Here is a 16996-nt window from a genome sequence, read left to right as displayed (position 1 = left end):
AACCCACGACAATGCCACTTTCGCTGTGACCTATCAATATAAGACACAATCACTTGTTACGCACTCTATGGCAATTATTTTGTAGACGATCTGCAAAGTTTTGGGTGCTGGTGACAAAACCATAAAGGCTTTAAAGATTAATATATAATACTGATTAATAACAACTTATAAAAGGTGTATGAAAAAAATTTTTTAGAATTTGAATATTTTAAATAAACTTTGGTAAGATTGCGTTTGTATTATTTTAAAATTGACAGTTTTGTAGTAAAATAAAACGGTTGAAGTGTTTGTTTGCAAATTTCATATATTTTAGAATATTTATATCCTGCTTTATCGGCTATTACTATTCTATAAACACATTCTGCAATGGACATCGCTGTTTTAGGTATGAAACCGTTTTTAAAGTGAATATTTTTTATTAACTAAAGAACTTTTTGTTTAGTATAATAAGAATTGCTTATTTTAAATTGAAATAATCTTTAATTTAAGTTCTAAAAATTTTATTTTATTCATACACCTTTTACAAGTTGCGATCAATCAGCTTTATTTAAATAATCTTTAATTTAAATTTTAAAAAGGATAAGGAAATTCTAAAAAAACGAAAATGGGAGGGTAATCGATGGCAATGCTGTACTAATGAAGTTCTAACTGAGGTTCGGCTATTGCTGTTACCCTCATGCCATGATCAGAGCTCTAATATCTCAGCTCAAATTCTAAAAATATTATATTTTATTCATCTTATTTATACACCTTTTACAAGTTGATATTATGAATAAATGATTAAGAAATTTTGAGAGGTATATCCACGCATTTTAACTTTGATGGAGGTCAGTTTTGCACCACATTATATTAAACAAAAGTAAGGTATGTTTCAAAATATGAATTTTATCCAAATAATTATAGTAATGTCCAATTCGATTATACCAGTAATCTGCAAATCAACGAAGTTGTACTTTTTTTATAATATTTTGATACATGAATCACTGGAGAGCAAACTCGTTGCTGTTATTTATACCAAGTCAGAACATCTAAACTGGAACAAAGTATACTTTTATTGCTTATTTTCCCAAACATTTCCACCCATCCCTTTTTGCTGGAAGAAATACATCGGAAACGGTCACTGAATGCGATGGAAATTAGTCTAGGACATATATTTAATAATAAAGAAAGTAGAACATAAAATATTGATTAAAATGAAAGCATACGTGCAGTCTTTTTGATATCAATAGCGTCTTATTGATTGAAAAGTTAATCTAAATGATAACATGAATACCGGACTTCTTCATAATAGTTAAGAACAAACCACCTATTGATTTCTGAAACCAATTTAAATAAGACTCGGAAAATTATTTTATTTATTTTTTATTCTTTCTGGAATTACCATTTGTTGTTATCAATCTTAAAGATACCACCGGAATGTCGAATTCAGTGCCTTCTGACTGATAATACATCATTCTCGTCAGCAACAGATGCTCAGAGCCTGTTTCTTGATTTGTTCCTTCGGCTAAGAGTCATTTTCAAAAATTAAGGGCGTAGTCCCCAAACCAATAGCGAACACACCCGACATTTTGAACTCCCAAAGGAGCTTAGCGATTCCATTAGTAGGTGATCGCTGGTAATTACGTGGAACGTCGCTAGATGTCTCTATATTAATTTATGGACGTCACACAGAGGACCGAGAAGGAGTGGAGTGTGTGTGTGGGGGGGGGAGAGAATACTTGTCCTGTTGCCGAACCTCATCTTCTAGGGCATCGATTTTTTTTTTTTTCTCCCCAAAATTCCTTCTACTGAAATGAGGTATGTGTCCTTTCTCGCGCAGGTGGAATAAGAGAAGTGCGTTCTTATGGAATTCCAATGAGTAAGTAGGGGTGGGCGACTGCAGCGCCATTGTTGTCTCGTTGCAGCCAAAAGCTATGACGTGCCGCGATGATAAATGAAGAGTCGCTTTCCTTATCGGCGCGGACAGGCGAGAGGAACGCCGATAATGTTCGACTGCTCCCATTTACAAGAACCGAAATTATAGGGATATCGAAACGAAAAGGGGGGGAGGCTGGGTACGGAAGATAGTAATATGCATGCTACGATAATGCATAATTAATAGTAGCCAATCAGTCAGCTATAAAAACGCAAACATTGCCATTCAATATTTGATGATTGTGAAAGCGAAACTACCCTCGTTCGTTTTTGTGATTCGTTTAATTTTCATAATCAGATGTCGAAGTGGCACAGCGGTTATCATCAACACCTTAATGAGCAGCCATTAAACGGACGCTTTTTCAAAACCGTGTGTGAAGTTGTCACTTTAAATGTTTCTGATTGAATCTTTTTAAACGCGATCATAATTTGATTGCGTCCTTGGTTTTGATTATTTCTTTGAGATGAATTTTATGTTGCGTTGGTGCTATAATATCGTAAAAAAGGCCACAGTTTCTTTGGCGTGAGATGCTGAATGATAAAAAAAAGGGTTTGTGGTGCCTCCATTCCACTGATGAACTTTAAAAGACTAAATTGACTTTCTTTAATCCTTGCCTTCTACAAAACCGAAAAAAAATCCTTATCCTTATAACGACTGGCTTAAAGGGGCGAAGCAAGACTGCTTTTCATCTTCCCCGTTACCTGTAGAGGACAGTGTAGGGATAAGGTGTTATTGGGGTATTAAAGCTTTGATCATGGCAGGAGGGTAACAGCAATAGCCGAGCCTCAGTTAGAACTTCATTGGCTACAGCATTGCCATCCATTACCCTCCCTGGGTACCAATTTTAGTCGCCTCGTTACGACATGCATGAGCTACATTGGTGATACGTAAGTAAAGCCAATCTCTAAAAAATTAGGACGATCTCTAGACCACTCCATAGTGGCCGAAAGACTGTCCACCTCAGCGTTGGCTCCACTCAATGAGGGGCACTCCCATCACTGAGCAGAACCTCTCATATTCCAGGGGAAAGCATCCCCCGACAAGGCCCCTCTCGAGCCACACCCTCCCCAGAGCTCAAAATGCTCTCTCAGGGCAAACCCCCGACATCAGCACCCCTCCCCCCCTCATCGGGAGCAAAATTCCGGAAGAAACCTGAGAGAGCGAACTCTCGAAACTCAGCGTCCATTTTAGTCGCCTTTTACGACATGCATGGATTTTCGTCGGCGCTATTCTCATCCCGGCAACCACATGGGGGGAAAATCATAAGAAGGTTTAACGATTAATATATAATGCTGATTGATCCCAATCTCTAAAAGGTGTATGAAGAAAAATACATTTTTAGGATTTATATAGAAGTTTAGTTAAATTTCAAATAAATAATTCTTTTAATTAATAAAAAATAGTTTTATTTTATAAAGGTTTCATACCTAAAAAAGTGATTTACGAGTCAGAACACATCAGACCAACGTTATATGATTATAAGTAATACTTATTTGTATTGTACCTTAAGGAACTACGGTCACTGCAATAATGTTAGTCAGCGAGGAGCAGAATGTAGTTTAAGCTGCATCACCAACGCCTGCTCGCTTAGCATAATTAATAATACTTTGATAAAGGAAACTTTCCATTTCACACGATAATGAAAATGTGCCTTCAGCTTGAATATTGATCTGCATAACATCTTCCAATGAGACGAGAATAATCTGATCACCTTCACTGAGACCAAAACACAGTCTTGCCTTTTCTCTCAATGATATCTCAGCTCGCCTGCCTTTGTCCTCAGTAACACACAGATCATCAAACAGGATCTGATTTCTCTACTTGAGCTAACATTTTCCCCAACCTCTCCTGGAATAAGAACATCACATCAATAGCTTCACGGCATCCAAAAAATAAGCATTCTCCTCAGCTCAAGATGCTATTTTACACACACCCAAATGTACGCATCGTTGGAATACTGATCACCTGTTAGTGGGAGGTGCATATCCCTGAAAATTCTCGATGTTGCCCAAAGGAGAGCAGTTCGAGCCATAGATGATTCTGTACTTACAGACTCACTTAATCCATTCCACAGATACTATAATGATCATTGTTCTACTAAACTGACAACCATTATTCCTGTATTTGCAGTTGCACGTAAAAGGGATTGCCCAGAATCCCTTTTCAGTGCAACTGCAAACACAGTGAACTTGCTTCTCCTGTGTCCTCTGGAACACCTTTCCTCATGAAGTCTTGCCAAATAATTACAATCTGAAACTATTCAAGAAAAATTACAATATTTTTTCTCAATATCCTCATCTGCATCCCCCCCCCAGCACTGATGTGCTTAGAGGTTCTAAGTTAATAAAACTGTATTCCAACCATTGTTTATTGAGAATATAAAAAGTTTTTTTTTTATTATTATTGTCGTTACCTATATTTAAGACATGGCGCTTGCCCACAATGAACCTCTTCCAGCTTATTTACACCTTAATAGGATTAAACCAGAATAAGTTACTTTTTTTTCTCTCTTTCTATGCTGAACGCGTCATGTATTCAAACTCACCCCCCCTTCCCCAAAAATATGTAACCACTGAATCTAAGAAACTTTTTCTGTCATCAGCACTTAAACAATTCTTGCTACTATCAGAAAACTTTTTCTTTTTTTTTGGTTAGCGGTTAATGACACCGTAAGATACTTCGAAGGACTTTAAACTTAATTCGTCCAAGTTTAGGCAATTGAAACCCAACAAAGCTTTAACCGAGTTAGTCATAAACGACATTAAGCAACCACAAAACAAGCGAACGAAAGTCATGAAAATAAAAGAAATTAGCGAAAAATAAAAGGGAATCAAAGACACGGCAACAAAACGAAATCTAACAGAGAAAATGCACGAGAGGATTGTTAAATTGGTCTTCCTGCTGTCTTACGTGCGTTTCGGATGAACGTGAAACTGGAGTTAATTACGGCCAAAGGAGAGACGAACCCCCTTGCTCCTCTTAGCGGAGATGTCTCGCGCTGTCGAGCTGCCTGGTTTTGCAACAGTAGCCCACGACATTTGTATGAAAGAATGGCTTCGATGATAATTACGTTACAAATTAAGTGGTTCTATAATGAAACCCTAAACTGATGAGTTTCCACTGCTGGCGACTTCATTAAGTTGTCATTAGAGTGGCTTCCCATAATTCCCTTCGCGATAACAGGCAGAAGTGGGGGAGAAGGGGAGAGAAGACTTTGATCGACTTTCGTTTTCAGCGTGTCATCTTCAAAGGAAGAAGAAGAAGAAACCGAGGCTACGTTCTTGGTTTGATGTTGTCGAGCAGATTAAATATGAAAGGGTAAGGTAAAGACAAGTCTGATTGGACGAACGAGCCAATGGGAAGCGGTCATTACTGAAGATTAGCTATTCCGACAATTATAAGTCGGAATGTCTTTTTCTTTTCATTTTCCTGTTACAGAGTGTACATCGCCATTTTTGATTACTTCGATATTATCCACAACTACTCAGTTGGTTTTTTTTTTTTATTATGTAGAAAAAAAAATTAAGAACTATCCACGGTACTAATATACTATAGATTTATAATCTTTCATTGATGGAGGTCGCATAAAAACAAAAGCGACAGGATATCATATTTTTGTAAAGGACTTGCAACACAAGTACAATACCTTGTATTTTTTCCTGAAAGGTTAGGCTATGTTCAGCAATTTTGTATACAATTGATATTTTTGTCGATGAGGTCGCTCCGTGAAAGCCAATAGGAAAGGTAAAAAATGCACCGAAGAATTATTAACATCTTCCTTATGGCGTTTTCTTTTTCGTCTTCTATGAATGTTGTAGTTTTCTATAACTGAAAGAATATAAAACTACCAACCGGTTTGCTTTTTATTCCACAGTCAATTTGGCTGAAACAGCCAATCCTATACTTTGAAACCCTTTGGAGTATAACTATACGATATATATAAGAAACGTACCACATAAAGAAAATATTTATCAACATATTTCTTTAGCCCATTGTGACTGCGTTAGTGTATAATATGACATGAAGCCGAGTTCAAATGTTGAGTACATTTATTTTGTATGATTATTATTTTTACGCGACACCTCTACGGAGTTCAAAGACTCATCGATGGACGGCACCTACTCTACAACTCTGTCTCCACCACTCAATCAACCAACTACCATCATCATCTACACCCACGACATCTACTGCCTATCGCCATCACTAGTATTTTCACGGACTATCATAAACATGCATGCCCATGGCGGGATTCCAACCCGCAGCCTTTTTGTTGGAGAGCGGCTACGTCTACCACTCGGCCAATCAGGCCGGTTTAATTATTCCACCCTGCTAGTACATCTCCCTTATTTTGCTGAACCTCTAAGGTCTTTGTTGGAAGTATCATCTTCTTCAATTAATTTCTGGACTGAATTGAAACATCCAGAGATGTTTCAATTCAGTCCAGGATACCCCTCTCAACAATCTTTTCGGATGTTACCCCCCCCCAGCGCTTCCTGGTCTTCCTCTAGGTCATTTTCCATCATGCCTTATATTTGTTTGTTTAGTCGTTCTCTCTCTCTCATCCATTCTTTCCACATGTCAAGCAATCTCAGTCTGCAAGTTCTGATTGCATCAGATAGTTAAGATTGTGTTTTCCATTCACCTGATGTGTCATCTATTAGAAGTCTAACGTTTTTTTCCAAGGATTATATCTTCAGTATTCACCTATATATTTTCTTCGGCATAAGGTACGATTTTTTAGTAAAATATAAAATTTTGTAGCAGATTCGTCGCAGTTTAGGAGTTTGTTAAAGTACTCTCTCTACATGTTTGCTATGTCATCTCTAGTCTCTAGTGTATATCCGTAACTATTGTTTTCTTATGTGGACCTGTTTTTGGTTCCTAATTTCACAGAAAATTTTTGACGTTCCATGCTGCTATCTTTGTATCTCTGATGGAATGAATATCAGTTGGATTATTAAGCCAAGTGCTATAATTTTTTTCTTTTTCTTTACTGCCAGTCACATGCTATATTAAGTCATTTTTACGTTGTATTTTCCTTTGAATTCCAATTGAGTTTTGTTCTGTTACTTTTAAGCTATCCTTGATATGATCGCCAATTGTTTCATTTCATTCATATTTGCTTCTCTTTTTTGTAGTTTATTAATATTGTATCTCAGCTGATTGGCAAGTACTGAAAATATTGACTGATTATTCTAACCTTCAGAATAGTTCAATTCAAGTAGAAAATAGGTCATCGTCACACTCAGCTCCTCTGAAACTCCAGATATTCTGGATGAAATTCTTGTGTCTTTTACTGATTATGCTATGGTCTATTTGATTAAATCCGTCAGGACATGTCCATGTTTGTTTGCGTATATTCTTTTTATAAACATAGTGCTCCTTATTATTCCTAGACGCGCCAAATTCATTAATCTGTCTCTCCATTGGTATTTTTCTTTGGATTTCAATAATTTTTATTATATTTCTTATTTTTCAATTTTGCATTAAAATCTCATAATAGTATATGTTTTGTCGGATTAAATACAATTGATTATAAATTTTGTTTTATATTTTTTTCTTCTGCAGTTTGTCTGGGTTTCATTTTACGTCTACCCTTTGCTTCCTTTTTATTTCATTAGAAATTCCAAATTCAAACAGAGATGACCATTTTTTTTTCTTAATAAGGTTTCATACAGGAACAATACCCTGCAAAAAATTAATATTTAATATGGAATATATACGAGGGTAGTCTGAAACGTTCTCGGTCTTGACCATAGATGGCAACACTATCGGCAAGATTTTTTTTTCTAAGTTGGTACATCTGTCATAAGCACGATTTGAAATTGCCAGTCATTCTATCGAGTAGTTTGTTTTATACAGCTGTCTGAAGAAAAGGTGTCTGTATCCCTTGAAATGGATAAAATTGAGTATCGTACGGTTATAAAATTCTTTGTAAAAGAAGGTTTAATGCCAAAAAATTCATTTGAAGTTCATAAAAGTTTGTTTATGGGCACTCTTTTCTTTCCTTTTTGACAATTAAGAAATGGGCTGCCGAGTTTAAACGTGGCCGTACCAGCCTTGAAGATGATCCACGTGAAGGACGTCCAAAAAGTGCAACAACACCAGAAATCATTGATCAGGTGCACGATATGGTATTGGATGACCGGCGAGTCAAAGTGCGTGAAATTGCTGAGACTGTAGGCATTTCGAAAGAACGTGTAGGATATATTTTGCACGAAGAATTGCGAATGAAAAAGCTTTGTGCAAGATGGGTGCCATGGTTGCTCACAGCAGATAAAACACACTCGCATGAAAATCTCCGAATAGTGCTTGGAGCGTTTTAACAAGAATAAAACTGATTTTGTGCGTCGATTTATTACTATGGATGAGACTTGGATTCACGTTACACATCAGAATCCAAACAGCAGTCAAAACAGTGGACAGAAGCCGGTTGTTCAGCCCCAAAAAAGACAAAGTCATGCTAAAGGTATTTTGTTTCTTAATTATCTTGAAAAGAGTAAAACAATAACCGGGGAATATTATTCTGATCTTTTAACCAGACTGGACGAAGAAATTCGTGAGAGAAAAGACCCGGTTTGCAGAAGAGAAAAAATCACCTCTCATCAGAACAATGCACCTGCCCACGAAGGTGGTTTGGCAATGGGAAAATTAAGGGAAAATTAATGAATTGTTGGAACATTCACCCTATTCCCCAGATTTGGCTCCCTCTGACTTCTATCTCTTCCTAGAACTAAAACTCTTCTTCGCTGGTCAGCGTTTTTCTTCAAAATCAAGAGGTGATTGCAGCTGTAAAGGGGTATTTTGCAGATCCTTATAACCACTACAGGGACGGAATAATGGCGCTGGAGCATCGCTGGAATAAATGTATTCGTCTTAAGAGAGATTATGTTGAAAAATAAAATTAATTTTGAAATTATAAATTCGTTTTTTCATTGTTAGGCAGAGAAATTTTTCAGACCACCACGTATAATTTACATAACATTTTCAAAATGATGTATGATATGACCAATCACCTTCTCAGGATTTATAAATCTAATTTTTGCGAAAATAAAATCAGAAACATACACTAACCTTATGCAAGATGGTGTCACGATCGATCGTTTTTAGAAAATTGTATTAAAAAAAGTAAAAGACCATTTAACTTTTGACAACAGCTGAGTATTTCGTATGGAATTGAAACGAAAATTAATACTTTAAGGAAGTATCATGCACAGTATATTATTATCAGACAGTGAATCAATCAGCAGTTTTTATAGCAAGTTATACTTGCTTTATAAAATAACATTTATAGTCTTGTTATGAATCTATTGGCGATTGTAAGTTTGATCTTCAACGCTAATAGTTGCCTATTTTGTCAAGATTCTTTAGTCATTATAAACAAAATAATATAATACTGTATTCGTTCTTTATTTTTTATATAAATTGGATCTGATCTTTAGAGAATCTCCAAAATATTATCATTGCGCATAAACACCATATCATAAAATGTATAATTCACGTAGAGTAGTTCAATGATATGGCTGATTTGTGTTTTTGGGTGAAACAGGACTAATATCTTTGGAGGGTAATGGATGGCAATGCTGTGGCTCATGAAGTTCTGAGGTTCGGCTATTGCTATTACCCTCCTGCGATGATCAGAGCTTTAAAATAGTCAATAACACATTATCCCTACACTGTCCTCCACAGATAACGGGGAAGATGAAAAGCATTCTTACTTCGCCCCTTTAAGCCAGTCCTTATAAGGATAATAAGGTGATTTGTGTTTTTGCATTTTATGACAATTAATCAGTGATTTTGACTGTTTTCTTTCAAAGGTAAACAACTTAGATAACCGGTAGAGTAAGCTAAGCTTGAACTCCTTCAGGCTTCGCAAATTTCTTTACATTAAACACACGAGGGCTACACTTTGTTGTGTGTACACATCTGTTAGTTTCCAACACTACGTTATTCGAAATTCTACGCAAACATCCACTAACTCAGTAACGAAATATTAATATATGCAGTAGTAGTATATGTACATAGAAGCAACGTCTGTATGCCATGCTATCTTAAGGTCTAATTGATGAGGTGAATGATTGATCACTTTCTATGTCTCCCATTCTAAGCGACGTAGCGCACGATTCTTGTCGATAAGAATGTCAGCAGAAAGAGAGGACGCCCATTACGAAGAATAGTTCACACAACGGGTGACACACGAAGGCCTGCAATCCATAAAACCTACTGTGAGAGCAATAAGAGGTGGAATGGTAGTGTCGCTGGTCTCTTGTTATTCTTGTTTACAGACCCACGTGAAGGTATTTGCTTTTTCTCCTCACAATGAAAACCTACATAGGAGTTCGGCAAAAAAAAGGAAGTTCTTTTTTAGGTGCCACACCAAGTTTTCCCAACATGGAAAAAACTGGCTGTCGAAACTGGGCGTACTTAATGGCAGTAGGCGTTATTTATCAAACAGAAGAGAAAGAATGGATTCGATGTTTTCCTAACAACCGACAATTGGCATACTTTAGTAAGTGTATAATGCAAACCTCATTTTTTTAAAAAAAATATATTTACTCTACTAATTGTTTACCATATTTCACTCTTTCTCCTTTTTATTAATAGTTTGAATCTAAAGATTTCATTAATTAATCAACTTTATCCTAGTGGGAAAAAATAAGGGGTGTTCCACTGTGATCAGCCAGGATCTAACAGGTGAAAAGTCTCGACATGATCAGAAGTTGGAAAGAAATTTATCCCCCCCCCCTCCCATGAGCAACTATTGGTGGTCTCCCTCTTTGGAGGGCTCGAACAGTTACTGATCCTTCAAAATGTCGAGTGCACCAGAAGTGGTCAGGGGTCTAAAGGCTTCCGGTGAGATACCATTAGAGCAGTTACTGTGAACTTATTGCGTCAAGGGGAAAGCCAACATCTTGAAAAGGGATTCACAAGGTACCTACGTACTTGAGAAGAATGTTCGTGTATAATAGGCTTCCCACTGACATTTACAATTGACCAGTGATTTTTTCGGATGCAATTCATCCTAGCTTACGCCACTCTATGTGATAGGTCAGAACAAAATCACAGTCCGCAATTGAAAAGAATAACCATTTCTTGCAAGATAATAAAAAAAAGTTTGGTTCCAGAAGTTTTTTTTCCTCCTTAATAATAGTACTATTACAAACTACAGAAAAGCATCTGAGGATTGGTGAAAATACGAACTAATATATACAATAAGTGCAATATGAATTCCAATATCAGCTTTATTAGAAATTTTAATTCCTAGTTAGAGGGCGCTTTTGTCAAAAAACAATAACTGTGTGAGTAACTTAACTCGCTAAAATTTATTTATCGGATAGTTAAATACTTCCATCTTATAATAAAATTATGCAAAAATTCTAATTCATAATGACAAAAAAATCCAAAATTAAAGTAATTTTTAAGTAAAATGAATGCATTTTATTAATATAAATAATAATATTTAAATTACATTAATGTTCTTATATCAAAATAAATTAGTTTACTTCATCTACACTGATTATGTTTTAAAGTTTTGATTGTTAGCATTAATGGATGTTTTGAAATAATTCAAGTCCAACGCCACAAATTTGCAGACCGAACAAATTAGGCGATATTTCACGTTGCGCCAAAGCTCAAGTTTCTCAATACATTCATTATAAAGTGCTCGTTTCTCGAAAAGTAAGTTGGATTACTTTTTACCTTCAGAAAGAAGAGATGTAAAGAAATGTGGATTAAATTAAGACTGCGCCAAACACTTTCGCGATCTATTTTTTTAGCCACTGATTGGATGTTATTACTTACTTGAATAGAAGTACAATGTAAAGAAAGAGTTGCAGCCTATTTGAAAGTGTTTGGGGGGGGGGGAAATCCACGCATGCGCATAAGGTAGTATAAACGAATACATAAACGCATTTCGAAGATCTATTTATTTTCTTACGAACATATTAATTACTTTTTGAATTTCGTTTTTTTTTTAAAGATTAACTCGATTTCATTTTTAATTTTCGCATTTCAGTTATGCAATCGTTTAATCACGCCATGTATTGCAGATTTAGAAGGTTCTTAATTAAGTCAACTAATTTTTTTTTCCTTGGGACGCCTCATTACCATTCTTAATTATATTTTATTCTACGTAAATTAACGTAATTAAACATCATTTCATTCGATCATGGGAAAGCAACAATCAGTGAAAGCAAGGCTGCTTTTCAGCTACTCCGATGAAGATGGATAAGTTTTGGCTCCTGGAAATAATTGATTTTCGATTAAATGCAAGAAAAGGGACAAAAACGTGCACGCAACAAGCAGGACTGTCACTATTTTTAAAGTCGAAATGAAGAACGAAATGTAACCAGCTGGTAGGAACTAACATATACTACAATTCTATACATACGCAGTCTTAGAAGCCTAATCTTCTGTGATACTGTTATCAAAGATATTTTAATAACAGCAATTGAGTACTGCGTGATTATTAAAATTGGCAACCAGAGAAATATAACGCAAGTCAGCAGAGCTCTTTAACTAAATTGAATAATTGCTGCAAAAAGGTAGTATACGAATAAAAACTTAATATGAATAGTTACCATTTTAACTATTTAGGCCCAATTTTGTAGTAGATAATTAAATATGAAAATGAACAGAAAACTAAATGTTTGGGAAGCAGTTGATTAGATTTCTATGAAAATCGAAGGCTATAAAACACGAACGTGCTGAGAAAAATCATATGGGGATAAAAAAAAATATTAGAAAAGACTGTGTGAACAGAGATAATCTAAGGCAGAGTTGTCTAGCCGTAGCTAATCCGAGGGTCGCATTAAAAAAAATATTTATCCGAGGGCCGCATCCAATGCGTATCTAGTAATTTGGTGAACAGCAGGGATACAACCTCGAAAGCTGAACAAACGAACAACACTAATTGCGCGCTCACGTTCCCCGTGAGCGCCCGGAGCATGCGCGTTTGAACAAAACAGCGTAAGAACGCTTGTTTGGCACATCTAATATTTGATTTGAAACACACGTGGGTGTATAGTGATGTAAAAACTTAAAATAAAATTACCAACCTCGAGATGACCGATTAGTGATGGAATTAAAATATGCATTTGATTCAAATTGTTTTATTTTTTCGCTCGTGAAAATCAAAACCCACAGGCTAGCCGCAGAAAATCGCACCGCGAGCAGTGCTTTAGACAGCCCTGATCTTAAGGTGTACATGGAGAGGAAAAAAAGAAATTCTTCTTTAGAAACAAAAAAATAATTTTTAATGAATTCGTGAAGGAAAAGCAGCAATAAAAATTTAAGAGTAAAGGTAGCCGAATCAAGTTTAAGAGAGAATTGTTTGCCACCCCACAAAAGGAAACGTCGTTTTATAAAATTCTTGGCAGGAATATATTTTCACATTGACGATATACGAAAATTCCCGAATTATGAACGACATCAGCAGCTGCACACATTATTGAATACCTTAACCTTCTATCCCTTAACAATATTAAAATCTTCCTGATACCTTGGTTTTTAATGGGGATCTGCCTTTGATGCCATCTATTCCCTCCCGTAATTTTTCTCATAACTTATATCTGTTGGTCTCTAATCTTTGATGGAGTGTTTTATTTGGCTCTCAATTCCATCAGTTAACACTGATCTCAACACAGTCGTGTGTACACGACTGTGTACAAAAGCTGGTTCAATGCTTTGGCTAATTTCTTTCTTATTGTGCAAATTTATTTAACTTAGTTCCTATCATACCGGCTGTTTGCCGTTCAGAGCCAGTGTGATAAGGTTTTTTAAAAACGAATCCAGTCATCCGGAATTCGACTTTGTAACCACGCTATTTGAATTATGCGGTATAGCCGCTGTAACACTTTTATAGGATTTTACTTTCTTTTTCTACTTCAAGTATTGGCTGGATATGTACTGCTGATCGAATTCCTCTTGATTGTTTTCTTCCATTCTTCTATCCCTTCTCGTTTCGTTTAGTGTTTAGAAATATTTATTCCAGACATCTGGAATGTCTTCAGTTTAAAGTACTGTTTCCATCATTTGTAAGCTTTTCAACAGTCTTCAGAACATTTTGCCATCTTCCTGATATCTTTCTAATTTAGAAAGATATTTTAATCCAATAAGAAATAAAAAAAAAATCTCTCCAATTTTTGTACACAATCTATCTTAACATTATCTTCCTGTTTTCGGTATGTTTGTCCTCCTCAGGTTCTTTTCGGAATCATGTTCTTTCCTCTGCATTGACTCGCACAACATTTTCAGAATGGATACTTCAAGATGTTTATTCAATTTATAAAATAACCAAAAATCCAGATTATGATGAGGATGGGCCATAATTTTGATCAGTTAAAGTGCTATCGAAGAGGTCAGGTTTAAAGTTATGGGACATCCTGCTAATAGTTCGACTTGGATTATTTCTTGCACTGAAGATACATTGGATTTGTTACATTCGAACCCCCCCCCCCTCTCCCATTGATTATTAGTTTCCATTTTCAGTAACAAAATTTCCAATTTAGAATGACCAAAACATCTAAGTAATGTGTATTACCATCTTACATCATTTTGATAAATCCATTACTACGTCGACATGAAAATTAAAATTTCCAAAGTCACAAGTCGTAATTGATTTTACAAAGCTCATGAGGAATCCTTATAAGGACTGGCTTAAAGGGGCGAGGCAGAATGCTTTTCATCTTCCCCGTTATCTGTAGAGGACAGTGTAGGGATACGATGTTATTGAGCTATTAAATTAAAGCTCTGATCACGGCAGGAGGGTAACAGCAATAGCCGATCCTCAGAACTTCATTGGCTACAGCAGTGCCATCCATTACCCTCCAAGGGAATTAATCACCGCATCTCACGGTCGATTCCTACCATTAATCTCATGAGGAATCAATTGACATTTATGTCTTTAGGGGAGAAACAAGATGCTTTTCATATTCCGAACTATCTGTTGTGGTTACAGTGAGGGTAAAATTTATGAGCAATTTGTTCACCCTGAATGGGCATGAAGATTATACATCGCTATAGGAGGCTAATATAGCTTTTGGTCTTCTATATTTGAATATGTCCGTTGGATCGTATGCTGCCGCTTGCTGAACCAAATCGTTGGGATGTGTGGACGTCTTTAGGAAAAACTTGGTTGCTAAAGATTGTAGAAAAGAGAAAATATAGGGAATATTTGTGTCTCTGTTGAGTTGATTGCTTCTAACATACCACGGGGCGGTCAGAATCATTCTCAAGCACTTGTTCTGCACTCTCTGTCTTTTGATAATGTTAGCATTAGAAGTGTGGCTCCAGGCCGGAGAGGCATAGGTGATTATAGGACGAATCGTCATCAGGTATAGTTGCAATTTTATTCTGTTGCTGAGCTTGCTATTTCTATTAATTAGCGGATAGATCTAAGCTATGGCTTTAGATGCCTTTGCGCACGCAGACTTGATGTGTTGGCTGAAAGATAGCTTTTTGTCGAGAATTACACCCAGGTAATTTGTTTCTGTCTGCCAGGGAATTTTAGTATTGAATAGTAACACATCTCCTGCAGGAGACATTGGCCTTTTTGAGAAAAGAACGGCTGAACTTTTCAGGGGGGTTGACTTCCAGTCTCCACGTGGAGAACCATTCCTCCAGCTTTAGAAGGTTTTCTTGAAGCTTTTTGTTAATGAAATGGGGTCTGAGAGATCTGGTTAGTATTGCCGTATCGTCCGCATACAGGGCCAAAATGGAAGTAATCGGATTGCGGGATGTCTGACATCTATACGGAAAACAGCAATGGAGCCAGTAGAGATCCCTGCGGCATTCCAGCAAAGATGTGGCGCTGGGACGATGTAGAACGTTGATTTTAACTTGCATTGATCTATTCTGAAGATATGAATGGATTAGATGAACCATTTTTAGTGAAGTACCGGCTGAGATAAGTTTGTGCAGGAGACCAAAATGCCAGATTTTGTCACATGCTTTGGATAGGTCTAGGAAAACAGCTCCCGTACACGGGCGCCAGTTGTAGCTGGTGGTGATGTATTCGACAATTCTATGAATTTGCTGAGTAGTACTATGGTGTTGCCGAAAACCAAACTGTTCTTTAGGGAGGATGTTTAGGTCATTTACTGAGGTTTGGAGTCGTGAGAGGATGATTTTCTCCGCAACCTTACCCAGATTGGAGATGAGACGGATTGGACGATAATTTTGTGGTAGGTGTGGGTCTTTGTCTGGTTTATGTATAGGAATAACATCAGCCAGTTTTCAGGTGGAAGGAAAATAGTGAAATCTTAAGATTGTATTTATTATACTGGTCAGGTGCACTACAGCTTTCTGAGGCAGCAGCTTGATCACCCTGTTTGAGATGCCATCTGGTCCAGAAGCTTTATTGTTCTTAAGTTTTTAATAATATCATATAATTCAACAGGTGATGTGGGTGCAATATGGTCAGCTCTGGTATCTGGGAGATTTAAAGCGGGTCTGACCTATCTGTGGATTTTATACAAGTGATTGAAATCTAAGTTGTTATAACAGGGTTTGCACTGCTCTTCAAGAGACTTTAGTATGGCTTTTGCCTTATCTACATCTGTGTGAACTAAGCCCTGGTTTGAGATTATGGGGGGAGGGAACTTTTTATTTCTGATTTGATGTTTCTCAGTAACCCCCATCAATAGGGTGAGTGATCAATAGGAGAGATAGAGGATAACTTTTTATCCCAAACTTGGTTTCTATGAGTTTTAAGTGCATCTCTAACTGCCCCGTTTAGAGCTGTTTTATCTTGTGGTGCACACGTGTTATGGAATCTTTTCCTAGCTCTGTTTTTATATCTGATCAAGTTCATGATGTCTTCGGGCAGAGGATCTGGCTTGCGGGCAGATTTGTAGGAGGTAGCTACCTTTATAGCAGAATAAATTTGTTGTGTGTAACTGCAGTTTCTACTTCTTTTGTGCTTATGTGAGGAACAGGTCCAATATAATCCTTGAGTGCTGCTGACAGTCTTTCCCATGCAATGTAGGAGTGAGAAGGAGGACACGGGTATTCTTGATTTCCCAGCTGTAGTAGAATTGGATTGTGATCGGATGATAGTTCATCCATAGATATGATGCTGTA

At 36.6% G+C, this 16996-nt stretch overlaps 1 protein-coding gene across 1 annotated transcript in view; it reads right to left on the bottom strand.

The window, feature by feature from the left end:
- The window catches only part of LOC150099818 (V-set and immunoglobulin domain-containing protein 10-like), a 129002-nt gene that overhangs the window by 61735 nt on the left and 50271 nt on the right, over nt 1-16996 (bottom strand). The gene's annotated exons all lie outside the window — the stretch shown is intronic.

This window comes from Typopeltis vanoorti, chromosome 14 (genome assembly GCF_054136105.1).
Source record: "Typopeltis vanoorti isolate ZY-2024b chromosome 14, IOZ_Tvanoo_1.0, whole genome shotgun sequence".
In the NCBI taxonomy this organism is placed as follows: Eukaryota; Metazoa; Arthropoda; class Arachnida; order Uropygi; family Thelyphonidae; genus Typopeltis; species Typopeltis vanoorti.
The sequence above is the reverse complement of the archived record's forward strand: the minus strand, read 5'-3'. Positions and strand labels throughout refer to the sequence as shown.